Genomic DNA, 12,642 nt, shown 5'->3' on the forward strand with positions numbered 1-12,642 from the left:
TCAGGCTCAGGAGGCTTGCTCAATTAAAAGAAAAAAACACAACAACGTTTAATTAACAGACCATGCACCTTACACGAAATAGATTTCACACGTAATCCAGTATGCAAGAGTGCATGATTTCAAAGCACTTTTTAGTCAGCGGTAACCCTTTACAGATGGAAATCGCTTGTATCCTTTTAGCCTTCGTTAATATATAAAAAGCGCAACTCGTGAAAAACAATATCTTGCAAAAGCCCGTGGTTGCATTGCATTGCATTGCAGCATTGTGATGGAAGAAATAACTATGGTATAGATTGCGGTGTGTCGAGATAAATTGTTGAAGACAAAACTAGACAAACAGAGATAAATCATGCTGCACACTGCCTGTCACAGTCAATGGCGTTGTCCCACCCTTTCATTTGCACCGAGATTGAACGTGCAAATCATCGACAAAATCATCAATAAATCTCCCATTAAGCTTGAGGACATCCTCCGCTGAGGCAATTGGGCTGAATACGAAATCTTCCTTATAAATACTTGTCTCCTTCGTGCTCATTGTCTGTGTTTCTTTGATTCAAGGTCCAGACGCAGGAATCTCTAAATCAAATTAATGTCCGATATGATCTATTTACAGCCCGTGCACTGTTGTGAGGGCTACTCCATTCGCAGGACCGCTGCTTGTAAACGATCCTGAATGAATGAAATCGGGACTGGAGACTCACGCTTGATATTAGATCTTAGGTTTTATAATCCAGTCAGATTTGAGTGTTAAAAGTTGAAGGACATGGCTACAAAGAGAGGGAGAGAGAGAGAGAGAGGAAGAGAGAGAGGGGGAGAGAGAGTAGGAGAGAGAGAGAGCCAGAGAGAGAGGGCGAGAGAGAGAGAGAGAGAGAGAGAGAGAGAGAGAGCAGCAATGGGGAGAAAAAACGAGCTTGTGCAAGCCCACACGGAAATCTAATAAATGCACATATATGGAAATGCAATGTATGCCCATAGATGTTACAGCTTTGTAAGAATTGTCCGTTTTTTGCAGATGTCTTTCACAAAATGCAACCTATACATACTGCATTTCCAGAAAATCATACAGCCAATAACATATAACATACAGGTCAGCCTCTTTCACTTAGTCACAGATATAGACACATGGAGACGGCTATCATGGCAATATGTTTAATTTCCATATGGGGTCCATGCCAGTAACATAGCCTTTCTCTTCACCAACTATGAATGAGCGTAAAGTAACAGAGACAGGCCATAGAAAGTCTATTAGAACAACGAAAACATACGTTAAAATGCCGAGGAATCACCTCTGCAGCCTATTGGATTAAATTACAGCTCATTTTGGAAGGTCACTTTAATAATAGACTCCTGCAAGCGCTGGTATTGTTATTGTTTATGTTGTAACTTACCTCGGCTCGAGCTCTTCACAGGGGGTGGGAAAAACGCGCGTGAGTTTCAGACCATCTTAGGGGACCGAGAGCGAGCGAGCGAGCGAACGAGCGAACGAACGCTCCTATTACTGTAGGTGCGGCACGCGGCTTTCACTGGTGGTGGTGGTTCTATCCCAGCGCGCGCGCTCGAATAACCGGAGCCGGAGTGTTACGTGTGACTGTGTATGTGTGTCTGCGTGTGTGTGCGTGCGTGCGTGTCTGTGTACGTCTATGTACGTGTGTGTGTGTGTGTGTCTCTGTGTGTGAGTATATGAGTGTGTGTGTGTGTGTGTGTGTGTGTGTGTGTGTGTGTGTGTGTGTGTGTGTGTGTGTGTGGCAACCGTGAGTTACCGGGGACGGGGTTACATACCAGCTAAGGCTGTGATGCCAGCGCCCATATGGCTGGCACGTCACCGGCAAGAGCCATCACATGAGAGCCCGGTGATTGACATGCGCCCGCATTCGGAGAGATTTGCCCTCCCGGGGGAAGAGTGAGAGAGAGAGAGAGAGAGAGAGAGAGAGAGAGAGAGAGAGAGGCGGAGGAGGTGGTGGAGGAGGAGGAGGAGGAGGGCTCCGCCATCTGTCACCGCGCTAGCGCTCACACAGCCAGAAAAAAAGGAGGAAAAACAGAAGAGAGGGAGAAAATAAAATGGTGGAACAACAAAACTCATTGTTGACCTGTGCTGCTGCTTCAAGGGATTTAGGCTATTTCTTATATCAAACCTGAGCCTCCTCTCATTAAACCCTCGCCAACTCTATTTCTAACCAGATAACACAATTAAGAGGGATGACGTGCGGATATCACAGGAAAACTATAGGAATATTATGGTGTTATCACAGGGGTAGTATTATACAAATTTACTGTGATAAGGTCAATATACTGGCCTGCTGAGAACCACAGGTACAGTTTTACTCCCTATAGGACTATTATAGATGATAACTAGTCAGGGTTGCCCAGTGTCTTCTATGCCACAAATTACTTTAGCATTCATTTATACCTCCCACTAATGAAAAGACTGTCCTCATATGATCGGTTTGATATGACTTAATATGAGGTGTACTTTAAACTAACATCATAGCTTAATTAAATATGTATGCAAACTCTATTCAGCAGATAAAAAGGTGTGTGAAGTGAGTTGAGGTGGGCTTATCCCCCTACATCAGTGGTTATAAGCGGGGGGTAGGGGGATGGGGATGCATTATAAGTGCATTAACGCCGTGGAACAGAAGGCATATTGTTTATTTATTTACCTAATTGGATCAAATTATGCTGCAATGTATTCAGAGGAACGGCAACCAAAACCAATTGTGATTTGTTCTGACTCCAGTGGGCACGGCGGAGCCACTTGCCAAAGCCACAGTTGAATCAGACAAAAGGAATAATATCATATAGGCTCGCTACCGATTGTGCGGTGAGAGCGGAGATCAGATGTTTACCGGTTGACGGGTCCGAGTGTGTGAGGTTGCCGGAGCGCTGCTGGTGTTTTTCAGAGCGCAGTGCTGAGTGAGGGGCGCCTGCAGGGGCTAGTGTCAGAAAGAGAGAGAGAGGGGGTAAGAGACATAGAGACCCACAGAGAGGAAGGGAAATAGAGAGTGAGACCCAGGTGTGCAGCCCCACCAGGGATAGGATGAAAAATGGGAGAGGGGTGTTGGGGGTGGAGGGGGGGTAGCTGAGATGACAGGGGGGCTGGTGGAGCTGGCAGAGGTGCCCAAGATTTTAGAGGAGGCGTGTTGGCACATGAGTGGCATAAATGTGAGACTACAAATTCCTTGCCACCAGCGTTCCTCTTCCTCCTGTGTGTCTGCCTCACTTCTTTGTGTCCACCCCAGCTCTGAGATCTCTCTATTAAGCTGACATTAGTGGAGTTAATGTGGGAGAAATGAGCTCGCTGACCACCAAGTCCAACTTGGCACAAAAAGGCCCATCGGGCTGAGGAAACAGGGACCTGGAGGCTGAGAAATAGCTGATGGAGGCTCATCATGTCCTTGGGCCTGGATCACCCCTATGTCTCCTCCACAGTTGGGGCACGGGAGGCGGGGTGGGTGGGTGGGCGGATGAGGCGGGTGCAGGGTCATCCCTGGGGTCGCCAGCAGTGTGGTAGCTGTGGCAAGGGAGTCGTGATGCTGCACATTCACTAATGTGTCTCATCCCTTATGGGACGAGGGGATGGTAACCTGGCACTGCCCCAAACAGTGGTGGGGGGGTGGAATGGAGGAGTGGAGAAGTGGGTGGGCGACGAAGGGGCATTAAGCTCCACTGCCGGCCAAATCTGTGCCCTATCGTACCTCAGCTGCACCGGGGGAGCCGAGGATGGGATGGCTGTGGTCATTGGAGGGGGAGGGGGAAGGGGCGGTTGCTGTTTCTCAACAAGTCCCAAACAACCTCCAGGTCACCTTGCCAAAATAAATGCTAAATGTCAAGCGCATGGCTTTAGCCAGTGATGGGCTCAAGGCGACTCCAGTCAGGCAGGCTTTGATGTGATATTGAAACTCCCGAGGAGAGCTTGTTCAGAATTATGATATTTTAGAATGACTTTGCATCTTGTTTGTAGGCAGATTAGTCTTGAGTACGGGCCACCTGCCTTCCTGTTTCGCAGGGTAAACATATGCAATGGAGATGCAAAATTGGAGCTCTTTTCCTTTAAGATATCAAATTCTCCATCACTCTTTCCCTCTTCTGTCAAATGACACCCAATAGTCTCCCAAAGACATCAAGCCACTCCTCCACACCTTTGTCGTCTTTCCCCTCCCTTCCTCCGTCCCTCACTGTCAGACGTGTGAGGTGATGACCTGCTCTTCACTCGTGTTTCTGGAAGAACTACAAAGTTCCTCTGGCACAAATATGAAATAAAGCACTTGTGTGTCTACTCACACACCCACACACACTCAGACACACACACACACACACACACACACACACACTCACACCCTCCCATCCCCACCAGACTCCCGGACCCCATCTGCACTATCCTCTCTCCAGCCCCCTAATTGCATATGCACAAATGCAAATGCCTATTAATTAATTACTTGACTAATTAGTGCAGTGGTATTTTAGAGCGATAAATCAAGTGGAGATGGGGCCGAGGACGGTGGGGCAGGAGGAGGGCTATGTGGAGCATCAACAATGAACCCACACCAGAGGGAGTGCTCCTACTGTATGTCCTGTGTGTGACTGGGACGGGGCTCTGAAGTGAGGGTGCACACTGGAGCTTCAGAAGCACCATTTAAAATCCCAGAGAGATGAAGAGGGGACAGTCTGAGGTGAGTTTTTATATCTGGGAAAGCGGGAGCGAGGGGGTGGGAAAAGAGAGCAAGCAGATGAAATTTAGGTTGCATATATGAGATTTGACCTCTGCTCTGCCAACTGTGCTGTTCCTTGGCGCACGGCCAGGTTTGGATGCCCAGGCGAAGCCATTCCACCGAAGAAGAAAACCGACTGGCTACGTACAACGGCCGCTCCTATTGATACATATTTACACTGATATTACAAACCATGTACAATAGTTCAATGAACATAACAGTTGGCATCGTTTATGCAGTGATACTGATGTGATAATTGTGGCATCTGCGATTGGGAGGTGAATAATTCTGGCAGCCCTGGTGGGTGTGTGTACGTGTCTGCGTGTATGTGTGTGTGTGTGTCTGTGTGTGTGTGCGTGCCTGTAGGTGTGCCAGGCCCCCACCATAGGTGCCCGTGGAGATCTCCGGACTGAAATATTCATTCTTGTTTGCTCGCCCAGACAGTGTGGTCCTAATTGCAGCATCAGAGAGCTCCACCTCTCTCTCTCTCTCTCTCTCTCTCTCTCTCTCTTCTGGCTTGGCTGCAGTGGATATGAATCTCATCTGGGAGCCGGATGCCTGTGTGAGTGCATTTATGTGTGTGTGTGTGTGTGTATGTGTTGCGTCACATTTTCTTGGGAGTGGAGTTGAGGTCGGTGGATCCGTATTTCCCACTTGCTTGCTCATTCATAAGCAAGTGGAATTCACACACTGCACCGTAAGCACATATTCAGAGAGCAGGTTCATGCCGTCAATCTGTTCTATCCATTCATTTAATTTTCGAGTGTGTCTGGTCACATTTACTGTGTATTGGACGTGTGCTTTACCTACTGTATCTGCTATAGTGCTGTGTGTGTATTTCATCTTGCCTTTATCCATCACTCACTCTGCCTGTGTTGGACTATTGATCTCTCTGTCAACATCTCTAACTCTCTCTCTCTCTGTGTGTGTGTGTGTGTGTGTGTGTGTGTCTGTTGGTCTGTCAGTCCACAGGGTGTGTACTGCTTTGGAGTTTTTTTTTTTGTTTTGTTTTGTTTTCATCAGTTCCCGTGCCAACCCAACTCGTGCCTGGCCAAGCTGAACCATCTTGTGGGATTTTTGGCTTTTAATTATAGTAAGAGAGGATTAATTATGGCAGTGGAAACAAGGGGCCATGCATTATTGATGCTATGAGTGAGGGGCTGGAGGGGGTAGAGGGTGCTAATTAAATCACTGCCCTACTGCCACGTCCTCCTCTGTCTCTGCCTCCGCTGTGTCTTCCACCTGCTACGTCTCTGACACCCCACCCAGTCACTCCACCCACCCCGCCATTCCCCATGCACACACACACATTGCCACTCAAACAAACACTCCTACAGGCCTCTGTCCTCCTTTCCCTCATTTATCTGTGTGTTTTGGCTTTCTTTTTGTCCAGAGCTCCTTCTTCTCTTCTTCTCCTCTCAGTTTCTTCTTCTGTGCTTCCACGTGGCCTGGCGCTCCACTTCCTGTGTTTCATCCACACACTGTAGCATGCATTTTCGCCGTCTCTCCATCGTCATTTGGGCTTGCGTGCCGCTACATCTCTTTGAGAGCGATGTGTTTATTCTACCCATCAATTCAGACGTCCTCGGCGGTGACAGATTTTAAATTTGTCTTCATCCTAAATGAGCAGGCTTCCAGCTTGAGGCTTAGTTTCAATTTCAGCCCCATTAGGGATGCTCTTCCAATCAGCACAGGTTGAACTGTTCCCAGAGCCAAATGTAGCAAAAGAGTGCCATCTACTGGAATTTGTGGAGCACCACTATCTTTTTTTTTTTTTTTTCCCCCCTCTTTGAACTGTTTGCCAGTGCGTGAGCTGTCTGTGCTTTAAAAGAGGAACTTTATTGACCCCTGTGGAGAAACTGAGGTTGCAGTGGTCCAGTAAAAGAACACATACACACACAGCCACAAATAATGCCACTTCCTTTTTAGTGGTTTAGCACAGGCCTGCATGGGAATTACCCTTTAAACTTGGTTCTTAATTCTTAAAAAAAAAAAAAAAAATGCCTACAAACTAGTTGCCGTGCCCAAACCTACATATGACCAAGAATAATGTGTTTTTATTGTTAAAACTCAAAGATGCTCTTCCTGCACAAAACACATCCTTGAACAAGTCATGCTTTTTGAGGGCCATGTGATTATGGTCTATTTCCTATTTTTGCTCCATGAAACCACAGTGCACTTACACAAATAAAGTGTAATAGGGAGCACTACACTGCTATGGCCAACCAAGGTGTTGCCAACCTTTGTCATAAGAAGGACCCCGCTGTAGACACACTTTACAACACACAGTCCTATTTGATTATGGTTTTGTCCCGGCCCCACATTTTGAAATGATCTGCCCATAATGGATGCATAGAGATTGCATACTCTAACTGACCCGCTTTATGATGAATGAAATAACACTGAAATTAAGGTTATTTTGCTGTGGACCCTCTAGTGACCCCCTACTCTGCCTAACCTGCGTTCCTCTTAGCTCTACTTCCCACATGCCATCAGTACAAACTGTTTATTTGCTACTCCACCCTCTGTTTTCCTGCTATTGTCACAAGAATTTAATTTCATTGCTGGATCCCTTCTCCTTGTGTTTCAACTCTGTTTCAACTCTCTTGCCCCCTCCCGCTCTGCTATTCCCTTTCTAATTTCCCAGGGATTATCCCATCATGCATTGTGTTACGGCTGTCCTAACACATTCCAGACGGATGCTGGTGCCTGGGTGTCTGACGTAACAATGATAGCGATAATCATGACGACCGAGGAGGTAATCCCATCTTCACTCCATTGTTTCTGTGTTCTGTCTTCTACAGTATTTTTTTATGCAATATGGGGCACACAGAAATGACATAATAAAAAACATAGCTGATAAATGATGAAAACAAATGATAAAAGTGTAACTGATTTGAGAAATTCATTTCATTTGAATAAAAACAGGAGTGACTTAACGAAAACACACTTGATTTGATAAAAAATCACCATTGTCTTCATCAAAATGAGCTTTGAATTTATTTGTTTAATTGCACTTTCATCACTCTTTAGTCATCTTTTATCAACTTTATTTTTGTCATTTAATTTTTAGGAATCACAACGTCCTTGTTTTCATGTGCAGGCGCATCTGCTTCTCTTGCATGTGGGTGTGTTGGAGCTGCAGGAAAGGCCCTTGTGGTTAAAGAAACTATTCTTCAAACAGGACAGCCCAGGCTGGAGTCAGACTTGCACCTCTGGCCTCTGACCTCCCTGGAGTGCTTAAAATAAAGAATTTCCTCATAGGGATCAGTGAAATATCACATTATTAGTAACATGACCTTGTAATTACAGAGAGAGGACAGCAGGTGGTGCATGTACAACCTTCTTTTCCAGGACGGTGCAGGTAGCTGGAGCTGAACTGGCCGTCCCGCCGCTTGAATGTGTATCTGTCTAACATATGTCCACAGGTATATGGCTACTCAGGTGAGCAATACCTGGCTAGCGTGTGAGAGTACATTATATAAGCAGACAGAGGAGGATGAGCCAGGAATCAAGCAAAGGTGCTGACTGATGAGCGTTGCCCCTCTGCGTCCCTGACAGAATTACCAGGACACCTGCAACGATGGTACAAAGCTTCTCTGTGATCCTGATTAATGGAAAATTTCACCTTTTGCAGCGATTTTTGTCCCTCAAATCCCCTGTGCATTCGTCAGCTTATTATTGATAGAGCACCTGGCAGGCATAGGGAAATAGGCAGCGTGAACGAGAGGGGTTTAGAGGTGGATTTTAATAGAAACGTTTGCCAGATTACATGCCTCTCTTTGATTCCCTCTATCCATTTGAGTTTTTTTTTTTCTTTTCTTTTCCAGTGCATATAGAGTTGGGCTGTGTTGCCTGGGCCTGGTTGGATCTTTATGAGGTCTGGGGGCTCGATGAGGGTCTTTCGTAACAGCGAGCTCCTTTGTCAACTCCTGATATACTTACTGTCACATGGAGCAACACGTCCCATTTAGAAGGGGATGGAATTACACTCTTTTCCCAATCTGTCATTGGAGCTGGACTGGAGAGTCTCTTACATGTGTGTGTGTGTGTGTGTGTGTGTGTGTGTGTGTGTGTGTGTGTGTGTGTGTGTGTGTGTGTGTGTGTGTGTGTCAGTACACATGTCACACATTTTGTACAGCATGTCCCCTTGCACTGCTGTAGTTATTATCAAGCGTTTCATGCTGTGTGTTCCCAAGTGTGTCCTGCCTTCAGGAAGTTTTTCCTCTGGTTTTGCCAGTGTGGTGATTAAATTACATGAGGTAAACAAAAACTAAACATGGCGCAGAGCAATAAAAATAGACAGAGACACATTTAGGTCCACATTTAGATTTACAAGATCATCATCAATATCCAGCTATATATAGCTATAATACTGTATATAGGATGTAAGCCAGCAGTATCCCAAACGAAAACAATGACACACCAGCCTTAATTATGCAGAGGTGCACACAAACACAGACGTCCTCGGGGGTATCCAAGCTCCAAAACACACTGTAGAGAGACTCGCTGTCATGTTACAGTGCATCCTATCACAGATGAATAGGAAATGAGTTGCAGCGGTGCAACATCAGGATGTTCGAGCGCCACGATCGTACAGCAGGAACCGGAGAAAAAGACAGAAATACAAACAACAGTCCAGCCATTTTTTGTGCAAATGAGCTCAAACACTGCAGAATATCCATTTGCTTCCCAATTAGAGCAATTTGTTCTAGTTGTCAGTGTGTCAACAATGTGGAGTAATTTTGTTAATATGACGGACTACCTGGGGAGCTCCAGTGCCTGGCTGCTATGACTTTTCTGTGTTCATTGATTTGAACGCTTAACCGGCAATTTGTCTCTGTAGCAGCCCACACAGCCAGGGGAAAAGGTTGCTCATAAGCCTATTTGCGGTGTGACATTTGATACACTGTTTTCCTTCATTGTGTGTTGCTTTGACACGGTGTAGCATGTGAAGGTGTCCTGTTGGTATCTCATAATGACACACAGCTTGCGGCAGTCTACATTTCAATCCAATGTGAATGACATGAAGCAGAATCGTGTGCGAAAGAGCTTCGTGTTCTCTGTCAACTTTTGATAAAATACACTAGACTTTACAGCCGCCTGTTATGTCAATACTCCACACCTGTATTGTCTGTTTTAAAGCCCTGACCAAAACCTGACTTTTTAATGACTTAGCCACTACAACAAAGGTTTTTTTTTTTATTTCCTTCCTTGCTGTGACATTTTCTTATTTTTTGAGTGCCTAGATTGCTTTCTTGTTTGCAGCACCTGTTAATGTCTATTGTAATAGGTGTACTGTAAGTGGTTTTGCACACAGCAGGCTTGGTTTACCTGGATTATCAGCTTTTTTTTTTTTTTTACTCACATGCCACTTTCTTTGTACCTTTTTGATCCCATGCACTTCAATCAAGGCATTTCTGTGTTCTGATCATCGTGTTATTTAGTTCAAATTTTAAAATAAACTAAATCGTTGGCTGTTATTAGATGTTGTGTTCTTTGAACCTGCACCCAAGCGAGAAGACATATTTATGCCTTATCTTATTAGTGCAAAGTGATTATTCTCTCGCATTTCATTCCCCAACACCGGAAAACAAAGGTAAAACTCTTGCATTTATACTGGAATCTCCATCAAGATTTATTTTCCTGTCTTGCCTCTGTTTGTACCTGCTTCCCTTGAATTTCCTTTCTTAAAGCCTGCCTTTGACCGGTCCCTTGTTCCTGTTTCTTTTCCTGCTCGGCCCACCCAGCTTTTCTCAGCTTGGTCGCACAGCAACTCTTTCCATGCAACTAGACAAAGTTTATTATGTAGGAATAATAATTACTCAATCAGTGGTTTAATTAAGCGCTGGCATTCTGCGGCTTGTAGTGAGCTGGCTCCTTTAATACAGCCCATTCCGCATTCCTCGTGAAATATTGCGCAATTCCTGCCAAATACACACACAAAAAAAAATGTTATGCAACATCACTGGAACTAACTCAAATGGCAGTGATGGAAACAGGTTTAATTTCTTTAGAAGCATTTAGCACAGACTTAGACAGTCTGTATTTTGTCTGGCTTGCTGTAAACCTAAGCCAAAGCCTCTGAGACTCCAGATAAATGAGGAGAAGTAATGAGGAGTTGCCAGGCCCCCTGGAGAGGCGTGCGGAGGCGGTGCTTTGCTCACAGATAGGAGCGGCTCGCAGAGGCAGACACCTAGACGAACCCACTAAAACCGAACGCCGAAGCCCCCCTCCAACCTAAATCCGTCCGCCCCCACACAGAGACGGTGAATAAATAACAAGCTGAAAATGTTTTGCATGCCCTGACCGCCGGGATAAACACTCTGCTGACTGTTTAAAGTGTTGCTGGGCTCTGTAGACGGCTGTGTTGCTCCCAGAGAGCCATACACCTTGACCTTCCTCTCTGTTCCGCCCACCAAACCCTTGCAGCTGCCCCCCTCCTCCTCCACCTCCTCCTCCTCCTCCTCCTCCTCCTGTACAGCCACCACCACCACTATCTCCCTCATTCCAGCCCATGCCAAAGCTCCACTCTACCCCGAGGCCAAATCCACTACTCTCCACCATCCAAATCCCTCTGCCATGTGAGTGAAATAACAGTAAGGCCCTGAAAATAGCACTGCAACTGCCTTTCTCCTCTTCTTTCATTTCACCACAGTTTGCCTCCCTTTTGCCTTTCTGATTCCTTCCCTCTCTCTGTCTTTTTTTCCAATTCTCTCACTGTTCTGGTTGTGCCATTCCCCCTAGTTCATGTAGCCCATCTTGTTCTGTCTTTCCTCACTCTACAGTTTCCGGCGGTGTGACGACATTAATTTGATTTGATTTTTTTTGTTGTTGTTGATGTTGTTTTGTTTTCATATCTGACTTCCTATTAGCCGTTCGTATTTCTCAAGCAGCTGACTCATTGTATTGCTGCCGTTTTATCTGATCTTGTGCATTACTTCCACTTTAACACACATGCATTTGCAAAATTCTTACCCACAAACACACACGGTCATGCCTCCTGTTGCAGTCTTCCTGCCCTGCTGTTTGGTGTCAAAAGGAGAAGTCGGAAAACTACACGTCACAGTCACAGAAATGTTCCTGCATGCACTCCAAAACATCTGCATCATGGCAATTAAAGCAAAGTTCTGGGATTTTTTTTAATTTTATTATTATTTTTTTAATTTAGCCCCATAAGGATCTCTTTGTGCTCATAAGTATCTGTTTCATTTTGTTGTTAGCATTTTAATAGCTTTCCTGTCAGTTATTTCTTTAAATGCCTCTGGGAAGTCAGGCGAAAGGACAGACTGAGCGTTTTGCAATGACAATGATGGGGGTGTTATTGGAAATCATTAGGCATAGTAGCACATATAACAACACGCAGCCTAATCAGTGCAGTGATGCACTGTCTGGCTGGGCTTAGCTGCTGCATCCACATGTCCATTTCCATAGTGCACTCTATGCATCTCTCCTTTTTTTTTTTTTTTTTTATCCTCCTTGCACTCCCTGTTCCCTGCCTCTCTCAGCATAAATCTCTCATTCACAAATAGAGGCCAAAAGGGGCTCAGCTGATGGGATGAGATTATTTTTTTTCTGATTACAAATCAACCTAAGCTTAGATAGATACAAAAACACAGCAACCCTCCCCTCTAGTTCCATCCTCTTCCTCTCCTCCCCTACTGGCTCTTTCTCCTCCCCTCTCCTCTAATGGCTCCGCCTACTTTGTCCCCCCCCCCCCCCCCCCCCCCCGCCCTCCCCCGCCCTCCACACACACACACACACACACACACACACACACACACACACACACACCACCCCCCTCACCCTCTCTCTTTTTCTCTCCCTCCAAGCCAGTTCTAAGGACGTGTCTCAGTCACTCTTACTGCACAGGTTGTGGGGGAGAGAGAGAGAGAGAGAGAGGGAGGGAGAGAGAGAGAGAGAGAGAGAGAGA

The sequence above is a fragment of the Myripristis murdjan genome, chromosome 8, assembly GCF_902150065.1.
Source record: "Myripristis murdjan chromosome 8, fMyrMur1.1, whole genome shotgun sequence".
Taxonomy (NCBI): domain Eukaryota; kingdom Metazoa; phylum Chordata; class Actinopteri; order Holocentriformes; family Holocentridae; genus Myripristis; species Myripristis murdjan.